Source organism: Scyliorhinus torazame, chromosome 7 (genome assembly GCF_047496885.1).
Source record: "Scyliorhinus torazame isolate Kashiwa2021f chromosome 7, sScyTor2.1, whole genome shotgun sequence".
In the NCBI taxonomy this organism is placed as follows: Eukaryota; Metazoa; Chordata; class Chondrichthyes; order Carcharhiniformes; family Scyliorhinidae; genus Scyliorhinus; species Scyliorhinus torazame.
Window position 1 is genome coordinate 25,679,869 of NC_092713.1, and position 21,623 is coordinate 25,701,491.

Here is a 21,623-nt window from a genome sequence, read left to right on the forward strand (position 1 = left end):
GACTTAACTTGTAATGTTTTCCACCACCCCCGCAGGACTCTTTTTTTAACAGGGGGTGAAAGTGATAGTCACCACTAGTTCTTTACATGTATTACGGCACTGCCCGTATATTAGAGGTGCAAGGGTAAATCCCTGCCTGTTGGCTCCGCCCAGTAGGCGGAGTATAAATGTGTGTGCTCTCCTGTGCTGCAGCCATTCTGGTGGCAGCTACAGGAGGCACAACATCTTTGCTCAATAAAGCCTCAATTATTCCACTACTCTCGTCTTTGTGGTAATTGATAGTGCATCAGAATCAAAAATCTTACAGTGCAGAAGGAGGCCAGTTGGCCCATCGAGTCTGCACCGGCCCTTACAAAGAGCACCCTACTGAAGCCCACGTGTCTACCCTATCCCCCGAACCCAGTAACCCCCACTTAACATTTTCTGGGCACTAAGGGCAATTTAGCATGGCCAATCCACCTAACCCGCACATCTTTAGACTGTGGGAGGAAACCGGAGCATCCGGAGGAAACCCTCGCAGACATGGGAAGAACGTGCGGACTTCGCACAGACTGTGACCCAGCTGGGAATCGAACCTGTGACCCTGGAGCTGTGAGACAACTGTGCTAACCACTATGCTTACCTTTATGCCACTATCAGCAGCTCCTTTAGTCTTTAATGCTACCATGAACACTCCATGTGAACCTTGAATCTTTGTCAATCTATCCTTAGCTCCCACTAATCACCGACTTCTATTCTGCTCCACCTTCTCCAGCTGTATAATCCGTCGCATTTCTATCCCTCTTCAGCTCTGACAGAGAGTGATACGGACTCGAACCATTAACTCTGGGTGGGATTCTCCAGCTGCTCTCGCCCGAGGTCAATGGACCTTTACATGGCCCGTGTCCCGCCCGTGGCGATCTTGTGGCCGGCGGGCGGAAGATTCCGGCACTCGGTTTGTTCTCTCACCGCAGATGCTGCCAGACCTGCTGAGTTTAGTCAGCACTTTTGTTTTTTCCTCCAGATTACCAGTCCACTGACATCTCCACCACACCTCCCTGTGGAGGAGATTACAGAGATAGAGAGGGGAAAAGCCATGTTTGGGGGGAGGGGGGATTTGAAAACGAGAAGGAGAATTTTAGAATCAGGATGTCGCTTGACCAAGAGCCAATGCAGGTCAAAGAGCACAGGGAAGATAGGGGAACGGCATTTGATATGAGCTGAGACAAAGATCAGCAAAGTTTGAGATGACCTTTTCCGGTGGAGCCGGTCTCCATATTGCTGGAGGAGGTGCTGGCGACAAGGGGACTGGAGAAGCGGGTAGTGACGGCGGTTTACGGAGCTATTTTGGAAGAGGAAGTGATCAAAGCAAAGCGGAAGGAAGAGTTGGGAGAGGGTATGGAGGAGGGGTTCTGGTGTGAGATGCTCCAGAGAGTGAACGCCTCCACCTTGTGCGCGAGGTTGGGGGCTGATACAGCTGAAGGTGGTATACAGAGCACACCCCACAAGATGAGCCGATTCTTCGAAGGGGTAGAAAATGTGTGCGAAAGTTGCGGGGGGGCCCCCGCAAATCACTTTCATATGTTTTGGTCCTGTCCAAAGCTGGAGGATTAGTGGAAGGAGGTTTTTAGGGTAATCTCTAATGTGGTGCACGTGAAACTGGACCCGGGCCCTCGGGAGGCCATATTCGGGGTGTCGGACCAGCCAGGGTTGGAAACGGGTGCGGAGGCAAATGTTGTAGCCTTCGCCTCATTGATCGCCTGAAGGCGGATCCTGTTGGGGTGGAGAGCAACCTCTCCATCCTATGCCCTGGCATGGCGGGGGGACCTGTTGGAATTCTTGACTCCTGAGAAGATTAAGTTTGAACTGAGGGGAAGGATGGAGGGGTTCTACTGTTGATTCCCAAATTTCTTTCTCTGTCAGTCTGGCCTCAATAAAAGTTGAGATGGATTCGCACGTAAAAAGTTATTTATTTAGCTTGCAAGCTTGATTCATTTCATAGAAACATAAGAGACATCCAGTTTCCTATATCCCAGAAAGCGAATGAACAAAGAAACAAAGGGATCTCTGCAAATCAATTCAAATGGTATCAAGTTTCACATACTCGACGCCCATAGGTCAGCCTATATCCCTCCTGACCTGTTTGATCTATTCTGATTGGCTCACTTCCAATCCCTTTCTCTGGCCCCTATCAATGCAGCATCACTCTCATAGACACACCTCTTCCTGCTTTTTCCATGCGGTCTCAAATCCCTTTGTCCCTAACTGCCAGAATCAAAGTGGCTTATTTCTACATTACATTAACTAGTATCTCTAAAGTAACTATTTTATATCACATTCGTCACTACAATTCATGGGCATTATTCATTAGGCACTTTTAAGAACTGGATAACATTGACCATTAGTTGGGGGGTAGGTAGGGAGGGTTGGGGGGAGGGGGGCTGTATTGGTTACGGGTGACTATGGGTGATACCTGGTTCCTTTTTGTCATTTGTTTATGTTAACATGCGGGCTAATGTCTGGGGTTTGGTGGGAGGCTGGGATCGTTGTTATTGATATGGGGATTGACATATTTGTTACTGATTATTGTTTATTGTTGGTGGGTGCAAATTTGGGAGAAAATGTGAAAAAGGAGAACAAAAATATATATTTTTTTTAAGTTTTAGATGACCTGAAGTTTAAGCAGGGTTGAACGTGGGAAACCCGGCAAGAGTGCATTGGATTTGTCAAGTTAAAAGACGTCCTAGATCAGGGTTTTAGTACCAGATGAGCTGAATTGGGGGTGAGGTTGAACGATGCTGAGGAGATGGAAATAGGTGGCCTTCGTGATGGCATGAATATGAGTTTGGAAGCTCCTCTCGGGGGGGTGGTGGAAATGTGACACTAAGGTTACAAACAGAGCTGAATCTCAGACTCTCCAGGGGGAGGGCTGATGTCAGGGAACAGTAAATGTAGAACTTTCACGCATAATCCTTTCCTCAGACTGGCGTTTGGTCTGGCAGAGTACATTTGTTCTCGTTCTCCCGCGCTGGCTTCAGCTCTGACAATGCCACGATTTTAAAAGTTCTTATCCTTTCCGTCCAATTTTCAAATCCCTCCATGACCTCATCCTTCCCTGTCTCTGCAACTTCCTCCAACCGCACAACTCTATGGACCTCTCCAAGCCTCGCCTCTGGAGTGCAAGCCTAATTTTAATTGCTCCACTGTCGGCAGTCGAGCCTTTAGCTGCCCGGGCCAGCATCTGTGGAGTCACACTCTGTGATCGAGACTGCCCTCAAAAGTAATGCAGATGCAGCAGCTTTTGAAGTTTCCTCCCCCTGCCCATTCCCATCCCAGTATCTCCAAGCCAGGGCATCTCAGTCCCAGAGAGGCACTAGCGAGGACTTTGCCTCCAAGTCGCTCTCAGCCAAAGGCCAGGGAGCACCTTGTAGGAGCGACCATGAGCATAGGTTACTGTGTCAGAAATGTCACTGTCACTTCGGTGTTTCTGATGTAAATCTGAAATCGATTCATAGAATTTACAGTGCAGAAGGAGGCCATTCGGCCCATCAAGTCTGCACCGGCCCTTGGAAAGAGCACCCTACTTAAGCCCCCACCTCCGCCCTATCCCCGCAACCCATTAACCCCACCTAACCTTTTTTGGACACTAAGAGCAATTTAGCATGGCTAACCCACCCAAACTGCACATCTTTGGACTGTGGGAGGAAACCGGAGCACCCGAAGGAAACCCACGCAGACACGGGGAGAACGTGCAGACTCCGCTCAGACAGTGATCCAAGCCGGGAATCGAACCTAGGACTCTGGAGTTGCTTACCACTGTGCTACCGTGCGATAAACAATAAAGCACTGGGAAAGTTGTTGGAATTAAAAGCTGACTTGTGGGATTCCATTCCGCATTATAAGACCAGAAGATATCGGAGTAGAATTATGCCATTCGGCCCATCGAGTCTGCTTCGCCATTCAATCATGGCTGATATTTTCTCATCCCCATTCTCCTGCCTTCTCCCCATAACCCCTGATCCCCTTATTAAACAAGAACCCATCTATCTCTGTCTTAAAGACATTCAGTGATTTGCCTTCTGCGGCAAAGAGTTCCGCAGATTCACCACCCGCTGGCTGAAGAAATTCCTCCTCATCCCATTCTAAAGGATTGTCCCTTCAGTCTGAGGCTCTGCTCTTAGGCTCTCGTTTCTCCTACTAGTGGAAACATCCTCTCCATGTCCACTCCATCTCGGCCTCTCAGTAACCTGTCAGTTTCAATTAGATCCCCCCTCGTCCTTCTAAACTCACATTGGTGAGTTGAAGATGAATGGGAAGGGAGGGTTGGCAGAATGATGGAGTGTGCTGGTGAAGATTGTGTAAGGTGAAGAGTCAGAGCATGTCCTGTCCCACTTCCCTCACACCTTTGCCCTCATTGCCCATGAGTCTGCCCCTGCTCCAGCAGGCGGTGCCCCTCTATGGTGAATACATTCGCCACATTTATTCCCCCTGACGGCTGAGGCCCGTTCGGCCTTCAGCTGCATCAAGGCCGATATCACGAAGGCCGCAATGCATGCGGTGGACGAGTCCGTCCCCTTCCAGGTAGAGACCGATGCGTCAGACGTCACCCTGGCCGCCACCCTCAACCAGGTGGGCAGGCCAGTAGCCTTCTTTTCCGGAACCCTCAATGCCTCCGAAATTCGAGATCTGACACTCCTCTGTCGAGAAGGAAGCTCAAGCTATCGTGGAAGCTGTGTGGCATTGGAGGCACTACCTAGCCGGTAGGAGGTTCACCCTCGTCACCGACCAACGGTCGGCAGCCTTTATGTTTGACAACGCACAACGGGGCAAAATTAAAAATGTCAAAAACTTGAGGTGGAGGATCAAACACTCCACCTACAATTACGATATCAAGTATCGTCCTGGGGAGCTCAACGAGCCCTCAGATGCCCTGTCCCGCGGCACATGCGCCAGCGCGCAAGATGACCGACTTCGGGCTATTCACGATGACCTCTTTCACCCGGGGGGTCACCCGGCTTACCCACTTTATTAAGGCCCGCAACCTGCCCTACTCCACCGAGGAGGTAAGGGCCTTGACCAGGGACTTGCAGAGTGCAAACCGCACTTCTATCGGCCAGACAAGGCTCATCTGGTAAAGGCCTCCCGGCCCTTTGGGCGCCTCAGTGTTGACTTCAAAGGCCCCCCCGCCCCGTCCACCAAACGCAATATATATTTCCTGACCGTCATTGACGAGTACTCCCGCTTCCCCTTCGCTGTCCCTTGTCCCGACATGACCTCGGCCACTGTTATAAAGGCACTGCACAGCATCTTCACCCTGTTCGGTTTCCCTGCATATGTCCACAGTGACCGGGGCACATCGTTTATGAGTGATGAGCTGCGTCAGTACCTGCTCAGTAAGGGCATCGCCTCGAGCAGGACTACGAGCTACAACCCACAGGGAAACGGGCAGGTGGAGAGGGATAACGAGACGGTATGGAAGGCCGTTCTTCTTGCCCTCCGGTCTAGAAGTCTCCCGATTCCCCGCTGGCAGGAGGTCCTCCCCGACGTGCTCCACTCCATTAGGTCGCTCCTCTGCACAGCCACGAACAAGGCCCCTGACGATCGTTTGTTTGTCTTCCCTAGGATGTCCATCTCCGGGGTCTCGCTTCCATCCTGGCTGACAACTCCGGGAACGGTCCTTCTCCAGAAGCATGCGAGGAGCCATGAGACTGACCCCCTGGTCGAGAAGGTCCAGCTGCTGCACGCCAACCCCCGGTACGCCTACGTCGCGCAAAAAGATGGACGGCAAGATACGGTCTCCCTACGGGACCTGGCGCCCGCTGGTTCCCCGGCCAACGCACCCCCACCTGCAGCCTACCGCCACCCCCCACGCTCCTTGCACCCCCTGGGGCTCCTGTACTGTCCCGCGCCTACACTGCCGCCATCCACCACCCCCCTGCCTACCCCTTCCCCTCAACCGACGCTGACACGCCGGACTGAAGCTCCAGACATCACGCTCGCGGAGTCATCGACTGCAACGCCCACACCCGCCGCACCGCCAGAGCTGAGGAGGTCCAAAAGAACAATTCGGCCTCCAGACAGACTGAATATATGATGACCCCACTTCACCCCCGCCGGACTTCATTTTTTAACAGGGGATGAATGTGGTGAATGAATTCACCATAGTATAAACTGTCTGTTTAGTACTGTGGCCTATGGCCAGGAAATGGTAATACGATCTACCCTGTCTGTATAGTACTGTGGCCTATGACCAGGAAATAGTAATAAGATCTACCACCATGTATTGTACAGGAGCCCCGGTGGGCTCTGCCTCTGGCACCGCCCCTCCCGGGGCTGTATATAGACCTGGCCCCCTGTGGGCGGCACTCATTGTTACTGAACTCACAGGCAGGCAAGTTCTCGGTTAATAAAGCCTCTGTTCACTCGTTCTCATCGTCTTGCAGTGAATTGATGGTACAACACCCTCATTGTTGGTCTAATCAAGTTTGGAGAAGTTTGATCCCATTTCCTTTAATGGCCTTAGACAATGGAATGCAAAGTCTTCCTAACACCACCCATCTCCTGACACTGTGATCCCATGAGACCCATAAGCAGAAGGACCCGTTGCTACCCCTAACCCCCATCCAAATATCCAAATCCCAGCCCGCCTAAAGTGCCCTGGAAAAGATTGCAGAGATTGAGCAGGATACTCCGTTCCTGCGACTAAGTGCCGTCTCGAACGGAGAATCCGCGGGGGGGTTCATGCCCACAAAATCGGCGCAAACCCCTCACCGATTCCAGTACGGGTGAGGAGCTAGCACCAGTGCCACACGGTGCGGATCGCGTCGAGAACGTCCAGAGAATGGCCGGGTCCCGGGCCGCGCATGTGCAGGGCTGACGACCTGCACCGGTTGCGCCGTACAACATGGCGCCGGCCGTGCGCGTAACCTATCTCGCCGACCGCAACCCCTCGGCCAACCCCCACCACCCCTCTCCAGGCCCTCCAACACCGGCAGACGTCCCCCCCCCCGCCAGCCAGTAGCACGGACCCCGGCCGAGTGTGGCGGCGCTGGACACAGTCCACAGCCGGCACTCCGGCTCAGACCACACGTGTCGGGAATACGGTCCATCGGGGGCGGAGCATCGCGGGTGAGCTGGTCGATGAGGCGGCAATGCCATTGTGGCTGCGCGCGGCACACGTCATGATGACGCCAGTTTGGAGGGGGCGGAGAATGGCAAACCGGCGTCAAACCAGCGCCCGATCCCGGCGTCTCAATCGATTTTCCGCCCCATCGCCAATTACGATTTAGACGCCGGGCAAGGGAGAATCCCGCCCAATTACCCTTACTGAGCACAACTGCTTGCCTGTGAATGGGGAGGGGGGGCGTTATTGGTGGCAGGCTTCACTCTTCAATCCTGCCTGTTTTTTTCCTGCCATTCCAGTTTGCTCTCGTACTGGCCTCCATCTCGCCCTCCCTGCTGCGGCTCTGAACCCGCACCTCGGAAAGAAATTCCGAAGCCGGTACTTTAATGAGCCGGCAGCAAGCTCGTTAACGGCCTTGAGTGGCCATTTTTACAGGGGAGGCGGGTTGCCCCTCCCAACTCCTGCGAGCTGACCTGAGGGGCGGATTTGTCCCCTTGCCCGCTCTCTCGAACAAATAAAAATCCCGCCCATGGACTCCCCAAGAATCTTGCGGCCCAGAAGCAGGGGAAACGAAGCAATTGCCGAGAGCAGCAAAATCTGGGGAGCCGCCAAAAAAACCTGAATGAGTTATTCATGAAACTGCATCGGTAAACAAACTGACTCCAGGACAGGGAATGAAAGGTTCAGATCTACTGATAGACATCAACATATTCTGATGTACATACAGATTTTCATTTATTTCCACTGTCGTCTTTACAAATTTGGACATCGACATCTATCCCAAAACCCTGAACCACTAAATATTATCAAAGAACATAATTTAATCTAGACCACTTAATCGTAATGGTTATTGATTGGGTATAAAATCATCTAGAAACTGTTGGAGGAACAATAGTATTACATTGTGTCAGAAATATTACATATTATAATGTGCTTCTCTTCCTGGACATATCCTATGAAAAGTGCGGAACATTGTCCTGTGTACCGAAGTACAATGAAAAGTATTGTTCTGCGTATAGTCCAGGCAGATCGTTCCAAACATAAAAACATGAAAACATACATGAATACATCGAACATACTATAAATACGCAATGTAAATACATGAACATAAGACATCTGGCGCAGCATACCGAATATCGTGCTGCAACTATGGAGAAGATACATAGAGAGATCAGTTCAGTCTATAAGAGGGTCAATCAGGAGTCTGGTAACAGCGGGTAAGAAGCTGTTTTTGAATCTGTTGGTGCGTGTTCTCAGACTTCTGTATCTCCTGCCCGTTGGAAGAGGTTGGAACAGTGAGTAAGCCGGGTGGGAGGGGTCATTGATTATGCTGCCCGCTTTCCCCAGGCAGCGGGAGGTGTAGATGGAGTCAACGGATGGGAGGCGGGTTCATGTGATGGACTGGGCTGTGTTCACCACTCTCTAGTTTCTTACGGTCTTGGGCGGGCAGTTGCCATACCAGGCTGTGGTGCAGCCGGATAGGATGCTTTCTATGGTGCATCTGTAAAAGTTGGTATGCATTTTACCAGCATGCCGAATTTCCTTAGTTTACTAATTCACAATGTTAATTTTCACAAGTTAATTTGTGAGCGGAGGGTGTGGGGACAGTGTTGGGGCACAAGACTGAGGTTTGTCCAGGATGCCTGGTACTTTTACTTTGAAATAAAATAATAACCAGTTAAACTAAATCAAATTAACTGAGGGACAAATTAAAGGGGCAGCCCTTTAAAGGGATTTTGCATTAAATATAAAACATATTACAAAGAAAGCTTAGAACATTAAATCAAAAGAGGGTCAACAATTCATACTAGCCCATGTACGGAAGATCTTGATGGTGCTGGTAGATCCCGCGTGCTCGCCCTCTGGGGACAGCTGGCCATAGGCGTAGCCACGGTGAAGGTCAGGTGTACCCAGGCGGTCCTCCACCCAAGTACGAACCAGGCCTCAGTCTGCTTAGTTTCCGAGATCAGACAACGTTCGGCGTTTTCAGACCAGTATGGCCGTAGGCGGATGCCTGGAACTCTTGTGCCAGCCCTGCCCGGGAGGTGGTCATCAGCCCGTTATGCCTATACTGTCCCTTAGAAAGCTCCACCCAATTTGTCTCACACCCCCCTACTCTTTCCTCATCGCCCATCAATTGCTTTGCTTCTGGTATTTATCCGATCCCCTTTCAAAACTCCCTGCTGAATCTGCTTCCAATGCTCTTTCGTGGAGCACGTTTTCGATCAGGTAACTCGCTGTGTCAGATGTGCGCGCCTCTCACCTTGGCCTCATCCACCACAAATGCACAAGACTTTCTTGTTTGCTTCCATTGAAACACCACGGTCCCCTGGGGCTTAGCTAAATGCTTTCATTGGACAGGGCATCGAGTATAAAAACTGGCAATATTTGTATAGAACCTTGGTAAGGCCGCACTTGGAATATTGCGCACAATTCTGATCGCCACACTACCAGAAGGATGTGGAGGCTTTGGAGAGGGTGCAGAGGAGGTTTACCAGGATGTTACCTGGTCTGGAGGGTGTTAGCTATGTGGAGAGGCTGAATAGACTCGGACTGTTTTCTTTAGAAAGACGGAGGTTGAGGGGTGACCTGATAGAGGTCTACAAGATTATGAGGGGCATGGATAGAGTGGATGGGCAGGCACTCTTTCCCAGGGTGGAGGGATCAGTCACCATGGTGCATAGGTTTAAGGTCCATGGGGCAAAGTTTAGAGTAGATAGGCTTAGTGGGCAGCACGGTAGCATAGTGGTTAGCACAGTTGCTTCACAGCTCCAAAGTCCTAGGTTCGATTCCCGGCTTGGGTCACTGTCTGTGTGGAGTCTGCACGTACGCCCTGTGTCTGCGTGGGTTTCCACCGGGTGCTCCGGTTTCCTCCCACAGTCCAAAGCTGTGCGGGTTAGGTGGATTGGCTATGCTAAATTACCCTTAGTGTCAAAAAAGAATAAATGGGGTTACTGGGTGGAGATGTGGGTTTGGGTAGGGTGCTCTTTCCAAGGGTTGGTGCAGTCTTGATGGGCCAAATGGCCTCCATCAGCACTGTAAATTCTATGATTCTATGAGATGCACAAGGCAGGTTTTTTACGCAGAGGGTGGTGAGTGCCTGGAATGCGTTGCCGGGGAGGTTGTGGAAGCAGATACATTAACGGCATTCAAAAGGCATCTTGACAAACATATGGATAGGATGGGTATAGAGGGATACGGCACTCGGAAGTGCTGAGGGTTTTGGCAAAGTTTGGTATCATGACCAGTACAGGCTTGGAGGGCCGAAGGGCCTGCTCCTGTGTTGTATTATTCTTTGTTCTTTGTTCTTAAGCCAAGGAGGAATTTCAGAAAGTTTTTTCCAAAACCGGTCAAAAATCTTTTTCCTCCAGCCTTGGGAGTTGGCACAGTTAGCAGTATTGTGAAGATTATGAATGAGGTTGTATCATCGCTGCGGATAAGGCAAGCATTGTGTCCAGGCATTGGCAAACAGCTCGATATACTGAGCACTGGGGCTTATTACACAGTTCCATTCAGTTTACTACAGCTGGGAATAATTTTGGCTTTGTGTGATAGTGTCGAACAGGTGAGAGGGAATCGCCGGCCCATTTTACATCTCTTTCCCAATTTTATTTCCATTGAATCTAATCAAAATAAAACTCGTGAGGGCTGTAAAATGGCCCACCAATTCACCATTACCTGTTTTGTGCTGTCGTACCAAGTCAGAATGACCCCTGTGATGTGCTTAGGCAACAAGTTTCGATCTCGCAGTATGTTCAGTCGTCTATAACAAAACCTGGAACTGATTATATTGTTGTTGCTGGAATGGATGAAATTACTGTTATAAAAAAACACGGAATGGAATTTATTTTTATTGTTACGAACCCAAAGAGATATTGTGGTGGAATGGAAACACTGATGGAGTTGATGAGCATTGGAATGGAAACGCACAGGGGCGGTATTGCCTTTCACTGTGCAGAGGTATGGTTGCCAGGAAAAAGACAAATCTTGCATTTGTATACTGCCTTATACGTCTTCGTAATGTCCCAACATACTTTTCAGCCCGTTAATTACTTTGGACAATGTTCTGGTAACAAATGGCTCACGGCAACATCCCACAATCAGGAAATGAACTAATTTTTAAAAATATTAATTTGCAGGATGTGAGTGTCACAGGCCAGGCCAGCGTTTACTGGCCATCCCCAGTTGCCCTTGAGAAAGTGGGCAAGCGTTGCAGTCCCCGATTGCTCCATTAAATTGTTTTACTTGCATTGATTGAGGGCTGAATGTTGGTCAGGGTGCTGTGAGGAATCTCTGCTCTTTATTGAATAGTGAAAGGGGATCTGTTACGTCCCGACAGACAAGCCCTTGGTTCAAAGTCTCATTCAAAAGATGTTTGCGTGATCTAACCAAAATGAAAGAGTCCGTTCTGGGCAGGATTAGTGGGGCCGTTCCTGGCGTTTGTAGCTTGCTATCTAACAGCACTCTGTCTTATTTTTGTGCCCCGGCGGGGAACGCAGCCCCCCCCCCCCCCTCCACTTTGGTATAATTTCCTGCACTGAGGCGAGGAACGGAGGGCCTCTGTGCTGGAAGAGATGAGGCGGCTATTGATTGACTCCAGAGATTTGCATTCGCTATATAAATAAAATTGAACGCTGGAGGCGCTTTGAAGCCGGAGTTGTCCTGTGGCCTGACCTCCCACGCTGAGCGCATTGATAATGTATTATATATGGGCATCTCCAAAATCTGTTTGAAGGGACAGCTGCATTATTTGCACAGGGAGCTCCCGGATTTCGACCCAGCGACAGTGAAAGGGAAGGACTGACGATGCAGTTCCAAGTCAGGGTGGAGTGTGGCTTGGAAAGGAAGTTGCAGGTGGTGGGCACCTGTTGCCCTTGTCCTTCTAGGTCGTAACAGTTGCAGTGCTTGAATTTGCTGCCGAAGAAGTCTTCAGAACCAAACTTTACTTTCCCAGTCCATTCCCACAAACTGCCTTTCTGTATGTTACCGGCGGTGATCCCTTAATTCGAGGATGACATCTACTCAAGGCCACGGCATTCTGCCATGGGTCGCCACGTGACTGAAATGGCCAATTCTCGACCTGCAGATCTTTGGGCACATTGAGCAGGATGTCTCACGAGGTAGTGGGTTGCGGACAGAGGGATCGGCTTCCTTTCTTCCCCCATCTCTACTTCATCATTAAGGCACTGTGACTCAAAGCATGATGCAGCTTAATCAACAAGTGATCGCCGTTTTGTACGATTGGTAGAAAACTCCACCCAGTCATCAATGCCAATGCTGCCACATTTCAAGGAGAGCCCAGAGTATCTTTGAAGCATTATCTTTGTTTTCTCCTGGAGCTTTGGCAACTTGAAAGTTGAAAAACCAGGGCCTGAAGAGGGAGATGCTTTTCGATCATCCAGACACGGTGTCCTGTCCATCAAAGTTATTTTGCAGGAGTTTTGCCTGAATGCTCATCAGCTGCCTCCAAGGATACTAATGTTTGTTTGGCAGTCCTCCCATTGAATTTGGGCGATGTGGAGGAGGTTGATGGAATTTCTTTTGCGCTGTTATGTATCGCCGATGTATAGCCCAGGTCCCACTGCAGTACAGAAGCATGATGACAACAACTGCTCTGTACACGAGGACTTGGTTGACTTGTGGAAGTATTGGTTATCAAACACTCGCTGTCGCAGTTTGAAAGGATCAGGTGGCACAACTGATCCTTTATATGGGAGGTGAAATATTTGGCTGACCAAGTGTGGTTTGATATGAGTTTTGCTTTTGTAATATTCGAGGACAGGCCAGGTTTCCGAGGGAACAAAATACTTCATTTCTTAAAACTCTTTAGCACCATCAACTATAGTCCTATGTTGTGCGTGTGGGTAGACTTTTCTATATTTTCCTGACTTCACAGGTGCTGCACTAGAAATTCCACGTAGGTTATTCATCACATGGATACAATATTGACCGAGTGACAGGAAACAGAAAGTAATGGCTAATGCAGAATGGGTGAATTCTTATGCACAGAGCCCGTGCCGACTTGATGGGCTGAATGGCCTCCTTCTGCATTTTGGGAATCTATGATTCTGTAGAACTGAAAAGATTAAGAGTGGCTTGCAAATCTGGCAATAACAGGGCAGTGATCTACAAACGTAGATCGTATGTGTCAAAGATGGTCAGTTTGCTTATGGCACAGAAGTGACTTTCCAGCCAAGCAGTGGTTCAATACTGACAGCAGAGGGTCATTGATCTTTAAGATGAACAGCCACCGTCAGGTCGATTGTAAATAGGACAGAAGTTACCACGCGTCCTTGCCTGACCCTGGTCCGGGTTTTAAAGGCATCTGTTTCAGATCTCCGACTCAAGACAGTTGCAGTTATACTATCAGGAAGCAACTGCAGAATTGTGATGAAGTTTCTTGGACATCAAATCCTCGGAGCACAATCCACAGATCCTCACGATTTACTGAGTCAAATGCTTTGGTCAGGTCGCTAAATGCATTGAAGAGTTCCCGGTGTTGTTCTCTACATTTTGACTGGATTCGTCTGGCTACAACGACCGTGTTGGAGATTCCCCTGGAAGGTCAAAAGCCACATCATGTTTCGGGGACGACCCTCAGCCATGGGAAGTAGGTGATTCAGAACAATGCGTGCCAGGATTTTGCTTGCTATAAACAGGAGCGAAACTCCTCGATAGTGTCCAGAGCACGATTTATCTTTATCTCCCTTCTTGGAGATAAATGCAATTGTCACATTCCTGAAATCGGCGAGGTGGTGGTGGAATGGGGGTGGGGTGGGCGGGGGGACGGAGTTCATTTTCTCCCAAATCCGAGGGATGAGTGCATGGAGACTTGATGTGACCAAAGTTCTGCCAGCTTTGAAGGCCTCAGCTGGAATATCATTGGGGCCACATGTTGTGTTATTCTTAATCTGTTTGATGGCGTGTTGCAGCTCTCCCATTTCACTCACGGATTCTACCAGAAAGGATACAAAGGGCTGGAACAGTGGGCACTATCCCTGCCTCTGATTCAGAAGCATTGCTTTTGCGTCCTCATCATGGACTTGACAGCTGCGGAAGGTATGGAAAGACAGCGAGATTGTCAACCCGCAGAACCTTCCCCCACACACTAAAGGTAGATGGTAAGAACGGGAGACATTTCTGGTCAGCCGCAAGATGGAGCCTCTACCAACACTGCCCATTGCTCTGGACTACAACATGCGTGTAAAGATGCATGTTGTTCACAGCAACTCAGACTCCTCGAGTGAAACGTAACGCACCACCATTGGGGGATAGCCTGGACATTCTCAGCTGTAGATTCATGGTTGAGGAGCTGTTGGAAATGTTATTTCCAGCGTTGATGGATAGCTTTGTCATCCTTAAGAAGAGAAAGACCACCTTGTGAGTGAAGGGGCCATTTGGCCTTGGTCTATAGATAGCCCTGGTGGCTTCAGGAAAGCTTTGCATGTCATAATAATCAGTAGAGTGATGGATTTCTTGGACACTCCCTTGCCTTCACATGTCCTTTATCTTCTGGATTTGTCTTTGGGCGATAGCATTGACCTGATGGAATGCTGCCTTCTTGACTTGCGACCTTGGGCTGTTCTGCCAGGCAATAAAGGCTCCTTGTGTTTCTTCCAGGATGCCAGAGCATTGTTTTCATCAAACCAGTCCCGGCGGCAATGATGCACTAACCCAATGGTCTTGGCAGAGGAATCCAGCGGAACTGACTATACGTGATGCCACTGTTCTAGAACAGAGTTGGATGTGTTGGATTTTCTAGATTGGTTCTAAGTTGACATTCCTCTCCTTGGCCGGGTGCTTCAGAACTGAGACATTGATCTTCTTCTTCTTGGGCATTCGTGCCTTGTGATATTTTGGTATTAGGCTCATCAGAAAATATCTCTGATCTGTCCAGCAGGCATCAGTCCCCTACAGATCCTGTGATACAAACATCACATAGTTCTTTGATCTGAACAATGAAATAATCCAGGAAGCGCCAGTGCTTTGATCGAGGATACCTCCGCGTGGGTTTGTATTTATCCTCCTGGCAGAAGAGGGTTTCCGTTATAATGTGGCCATGCTAAGCGCACCTTGGACGTAGGAGAGTGCCATTTGTACTGGCTTTACCCATCCCATCTTCCCAAAGGTTCCAGACATCGGAGTCACAGCCTACCCCAATATTAATGTCCCCAGAAGGATGATCCTTTCGGTTTTTTGGGATGCCAGTGAAGATCTCATCAAGATCAGAATGGAACTCTTCCTTAACATCTGCATCGGAGTCAAAGTTCAGAACATAAGCACTGGTGACGGTGACCTATTGATTACAGCTGAGCTGTAGGTGAAGAATCATGAATCTTTCATTTATACAACTGGGGAGTTCTGGCACTGCAACCAAGATCCCAGTGCTTCCATATTTCCGGAATGCAAAACTCCATGGAGGGGGGGTCATTGTCCACCTTTTCTTTCCAGTAGAAAGTGGATCCTCCCCCACCCCCGCTTATTCCTTCATCTGCCCCTCCCTTGGAAGACAGGTCTTACTAAGGGCGGCAATATCAATTTGGAGCCTTGATAGCTCAGGTGATATGATGGAAGTGCATCTCTCCAGATGGTCACTCTCGACATTATTCATGAGTGTTCTCACATTCCAAGTTGCAAAATATAAAGTTTTCTGTCTTCGAGGGCAGCACGGTAGCACAGTAGTTAGCACGGTTGCTTCACAGCGCCAGGGTCCCAGGTTCGATTCCCGGCTTGGGTCACTGTCTGTGCGGAGTCTGCACGTTCTCCCCGTGTGTGTGTGGGTTTCCTCCGGGTGCTCCGGTTTCCTCCCACAGTCCAAAGATGTGCAGGTTAGGTTGATTGGCCATGCTAAGTTGCCCTTAGTGTCCAAAAAAGGTTAAACTAGGTTACGGACATAGGGTGGAGGTGTGGGGTTTAAGTGGGGTGCTCTTTCCGAGGGCTGGTGCAGACTCGATGGGACAAATGGCCTCCTTCTGCACTGTAAATTCTATATTCTATGTTCTATTGACCATGAAGATGGTGATCCCGCAGGGTGGGGTTTGCCAGCCAGCAGAAAGTGGGGCAGTCTATTTTTAAGGCACCCCTTGTAGATCCCTCATCATTTGGAGTGAGCAGTGGGCATTCCGAAGGGAACAGCTCAATCACAGATGCTGTTGCCCAAAGACACCTCTGTCCCAACCAAGATGGCCAACAACCTTCATGCATCTGTCACCTGTGCGGATTCTTGACGAGGGACTCCCAGGTTCACAACCTTGTCCCGGTCAGCGATTCTCCTTTGCCACAGGACCTGGAAAATGGACTCTGGTGGAAGAGAAGGCTACGTGTGACTTTGTTGAACATGGAAATCTTGGGGGGGCTGTGATTGTCCACACGATCTTGATGGTCAGTGGTCCGATTCTGGTGGTGTCGCACTACAATGACCAGGACCACCTTGCCACTTCAGCCTTCCTCCGCCTTCACAGCCGGCGAGACACATAATCTGTTCTGTTGTTGAGGATGTTTTGTTATACTGTACATGCAATTCATGAGTGCTCATTGCTTCATCCACTTCTCATCAGTGGATGAAGCAGTCAGTGCAGGGATCCCCTGCGGTCGTTCCCCTGAGAAACAAGTATACCGCTTTGGATACTTGTGGGGGGGGGGACTTACCAGGGGTAAGCCATGGGGTACGGGCCTCTGTCACGGAGTCTGTCCCTGTTGCTCAGAAGGGAAGGGGGGAGAGGAGCAGAGCATTAGTAATTGGGGACTCGATAGTCAGGGGCACAGATAGGAGATTTTGTGGGAGCGTGAGAGACTCACGTTTGGTATGTTGCCTCCCAGGTGCAAGGGTACGTGATGTCTCGGATCGTGTTTTCCGGGTCCTTAAGGGGGAGGGGGAGCAGCCCCAAGTCGTGGTCCACATTGGCACTAACGACATAGGTAGGAAAGGGGACAAGGATGTCAGGCAGGCTTTCAGGGAGCTAGGATGGAAGCTCAGAACTAGAACAAACAGAGTTGTTATCTCTGGGTTGTTGCCCGTGCCACGTGATAATGAGATGAGGAATAGGGAGAGAGAGCAATTAAACACATGGTTACAGGGATGGGGCAGGTGGGAGGGATTCAGATTTCTGGATAACTGGGGCTCTTTCTGGGGAAGGTGGGACCTCTACAGACAGGATGGTCTACATCTGAACCTGAGGGGCACAAATATCCTGGGGAGGAGATTTGTTAGTACTCTCTGGGGGGGTTTAAACTAATGCAGCAAGGGCATGGGAACCTGGATTGTAGTTTTAGGGTACGGGAGAATGAGAGTATAGAGGTCAGGAGCACAGATTTGACGTCGCAGGAGGGGGCCAGTGTGCAGGTAGGTGGTTTGAAGTGTGTCTATTTCAATGCCAGGAGTATACGAAATAAGGTAGGGGAACTGGCAGCATGGGTTGGTACCTGGGACTTTGATGTTGTGGTCATTTCGGAGACATGGATAGAGCAGGGACAGGAATGGATGTTACAGGTTCCGGGGTTTAGGTGTTTTAGTAAGCTCAGAGAAGGAGGCAAAAGAGGGGGAGGTGTGGCGCTGCTAGTCAAGAGCAGTATTACGGTGGCGGAGAGGATGCTAGATGGGGACTCATCTTCCGAGGTAGTATGGGCTGAGGTTAGAAACAGGAAAGGAGAGGTTACCCTGTTGGGAGTTTTCTATAGGCCTCCAAATAGTTCTAGGGATGTAGAGGAAAGGATGGCGAGGATGATCCTGGATAAGAGCGAATGTAACAGGGTAGTTATTATGGGAGACTTTAACTTTCCAAATATTGACTGGAAAATATATAGTTCGAGTACATTAGATGGGTCGTTTTTTGTACAGTGTGTGCAGGAGGGTTTCCTGACACAATATGTTGACAGGCCAACAAGAAGCGAGGCCACGTTGGATTTGGTTTTGGGCAATGAACCTGGCCAGGTGTTGGATTTGGAGGTAGGAGAGCACTTTGGGGACAGTGACCACAACTCGGTGACGTTTACGCTAGTGATGGAAAGGGATAAGTATATACCGCAGGGCAAGAGTTATAGCTGGGGAAAGGGCAATTATGATGCCATTAGACGTGACTTGGGGGGGATAGGTTGGAGAAGTAGACTGCAAGTGTTGGGCACACTGGATAAGTGGAGCTTGTTCAAGGATCAGCTACTGCGTGTTCTTGATAAGTACGTACCGGTCAGGCAGGGAGGAAGGCTTAGAGCGAGGGAACCGTGGTTTACTAAAGAAGTGGAATCTCTTGTTAAGAGGAAGAAGGAGGCCTATGTGAAGATGAGGTGTGAAGTTTCAGTTGGGGCGATGGATAGTTACAAGGTAGCGAGGAAGGATCTAAAAAGAGAGCTAAGATGAGCAAGGAGGGGACATGAGAAGTATTTGGCAGGTAGGATCAAGGAAAACCCAAAATCTTTCTCTAGGTATGTCAGGAATAAGCGAATGACTAGGGTAAGAGTAGGACCAGTCAAGGACAGGGATGGGAAGCTGTGTGTGGAGTCTGAAGAGATAGGCGAGATACTAAATGAATATTTTTCGTCAGTATTCACTCAGGAAAAAGATAATGTTGTGGAGGAGAATGCTGAGACCCAGGCTATTAGAATAGATGGCATTGAGGTACATAGGGAAGAGGTGTTGTCAATTCTAGACAGGGTGAAAATAGATAAGTCCCCGGGGCCTGATGGGATTTATCCTAGGATTCTCTGGGAGGCCAGGGAAGAGATTGCTGGACCTTTGGCTTTGATTTTTATGTCATCATTGGCTACAGGAATAGTGCCAGAGGACTGGAGGATAGCAAATGTGGTCCCGTTGTTCAAAAAGGGGAGCAGAGACAACCCCGGCAACTGTAGACCGGTGAGCCTCACATCTGTAGTGGGTAAAGTCTTGGAGGGGATTATAAGAGACAAGATTTCTAATCATCTAGATAGGAATAATATGATCAGGGATAGTCAGCATGGCTTTGTAAAGGGTAGGTCATGCCTCACAAACCTTATCGAGTTCTTTGAGAAGGTGACTGAACAGGTAGACAAGGGTAGAGCAGTTGATGTGGTGTATATGGATTTCAGTAAAGCGTTTGATAAGGTTCCCCACGGTAGGCTATTGCAGAAAATACGGAGGCTGGGGATTGAGGGTGATTTAGAGATATGGATCAGAAATTGCCTAGCTGAAAGAAGACAGAGGGTGGTGGTTGATGGGTAATATTCAGAATGGAGTTCAGTTACAAGTGGCGTACCACAAGGATCTGTTCTGGGGCCGTTGCTGTTTGTCATTTTTATCAATGACCTAGAGGAAGGCGCAGAAGGGTGGGTGAGTAAATTTGCAGACGACACTAAAGTCGGTGGTGTTGTCGACAGTGAGGAAGGATGTAGCAGGTTACAGAGGGACATAGATAAGCTGCAGAGCTGGGCTGAGAGGTGGCAAATGGAGTTAAATGTAGAGAAGTGTGAGGTGATTCACTTTGGAAGGAATAACAGGAATGCGGAATATTTGGCTAATGGTAAAGTTCTTGGAAGTGTGGATGAGCAGAGGGATCTAGGTGTCCATGTACATAGATCCCTGAAAGTTGCCACCCAGGTTGATCGGGTTGTGAAGAAGGCCTATGGAGTGTTGGCCTTTATTGGTAGAGGGATTGAGTTCCGGAGTCAGGAGGTCATGTTGCAGCTGTACAAAACTCTGGTACGGCCGCATTTGGAGTATTGCGTACAGTTCTGGTCACCGCATTATAGGAAGGACGTGGAGGCTTTGGAGTGTGTGCAAAGGAGATTTACCAGGATGTTGTCTGGTATGGAGGGAAAATCTTATGAGGAAAGGCTGATGGACTTGAGGTTGTTTTCGTTGGAGAGAAGAAGGTTAAGAGGAGACTTAATAGAGGCATACAAAATGATCAGGGGGTTAGATAGGGTGGACAGTGAGAGCCTTCATCCGCGGATGGAAATGGCTGGCACGAGGGGACATAGCTTTAAACTGAGGGGTAATAGATATAGGACAGAGGTCAGAGGTAGGTTCTTTACGCAAAGAGTGGTGAGGCAGTGGAATGCCCTACCGGCAACAGTCGTGAACTCGCCAACATTGAGGGCATTTAAAAGTTTATTGGATAAGCATATGGATGATAATGACATAGTGTAGGTTAGATGGCTTTTGTTTCGGTGCAACATCGTGGGCCGAAGGGCCTGTACTGCGCTGTATCGTTCTATGTTCTATGTTCATCAATGTCAACATGTCTGAGGCAGTTTGCTATATTCTAAAAATATGGGCATTTAAACATTTTCAACATTATTGATAGACATTGTGAGCAGAGTGAGAGTCCAGTGTTTTCGGTGAGTCACAGCTCAGTAGGATGCTCCCATTAATCACTGGCATTGTTTCCCATTATTTGGCTAGTTAGCCAAGTTACTGCTTTTTCCCATAAGTCTCTCATCAAACATCATCTCAAATTCACCTACCCAACATCAACATCATCAACCATTCTCAAAGGATTCCAATAAATCTGTTGCAATTTAGCTTTCATAAACTTGTGTCTGTTGGTAATCCATGCATTTTTATTTGTTAAATGCATCTGACTTGCTTTCTTTATGATATTCCTTTTCCTACTATACAAGTATGATTTGCAAAATAAAACGTTTAAAAATCCTGCAAGGCCACATTAACAGGCCTGGTTCTTTGCTGGGGCACAGAGATAACATTATAAAGAAGCTAAGTGAAGGTATCCATAATCAATGTGCTCTCCTGGACTGAGTGAATAGGGGGAGGAGTTTACCCCAATAGGCTCTGCTTACCTGCCTTTCTAAGGACATGTGTGTGTGTGTTTATGTGTGTGTGTGTGTGTGTGTGTGGTGGGAGTGGTGGGGGTTCTGGGAATGGGGGAGGGGAGGAAAGGTATTGTAATATCCCTGTACAGCATGATATCACTAGAAAGGAAGTGTGTCATATGATCCTGCTTTAGTTTCACTTTTGCTTTGAGCAGAGCACCGACGCACAGCTCTGCTACCTTCAAGCTTCATACCTATGTATAACTGTCCTCGTGTCTCAACTTAATGAATAACCCTACAACATGTTTACCCAATCCCTTATGAATGATTGGTGCTCACATCATTATAATAACACAACAGTGTGTGTGCAGTAATTGGAGATGGAGAGCAGATTGGACTACAAGTGTTTTACTCCAGTATAGTCTCTGAGGGATGCGATATTCAAGTGTGATATGGTCTCCACTGGCAGGAAGATGTTGTCACATTGTGACCAGTTTACATAGGGCGTTTCCATTGTGTGGACATGGGGATTTAGAATGGAAAATATTGACAGTGAATGTGCACGGACGTGGGATTATAAAAGTCAATGTCTGCATACACTTCCTGTTTGCACCACTTGGCTTCCCGCCTTCATGTCTTCATCATGTTTTATCCATTCTAAAATCCATCGGCCTTGTCGATGTAAATTAGCCAAGTGTCTGTGGAGAACACTTTGAGATGGCTGTTATAGCTCACCCACCACCATCCTTTGTTCCGAGGTTTAATCTTCTCTCACCAC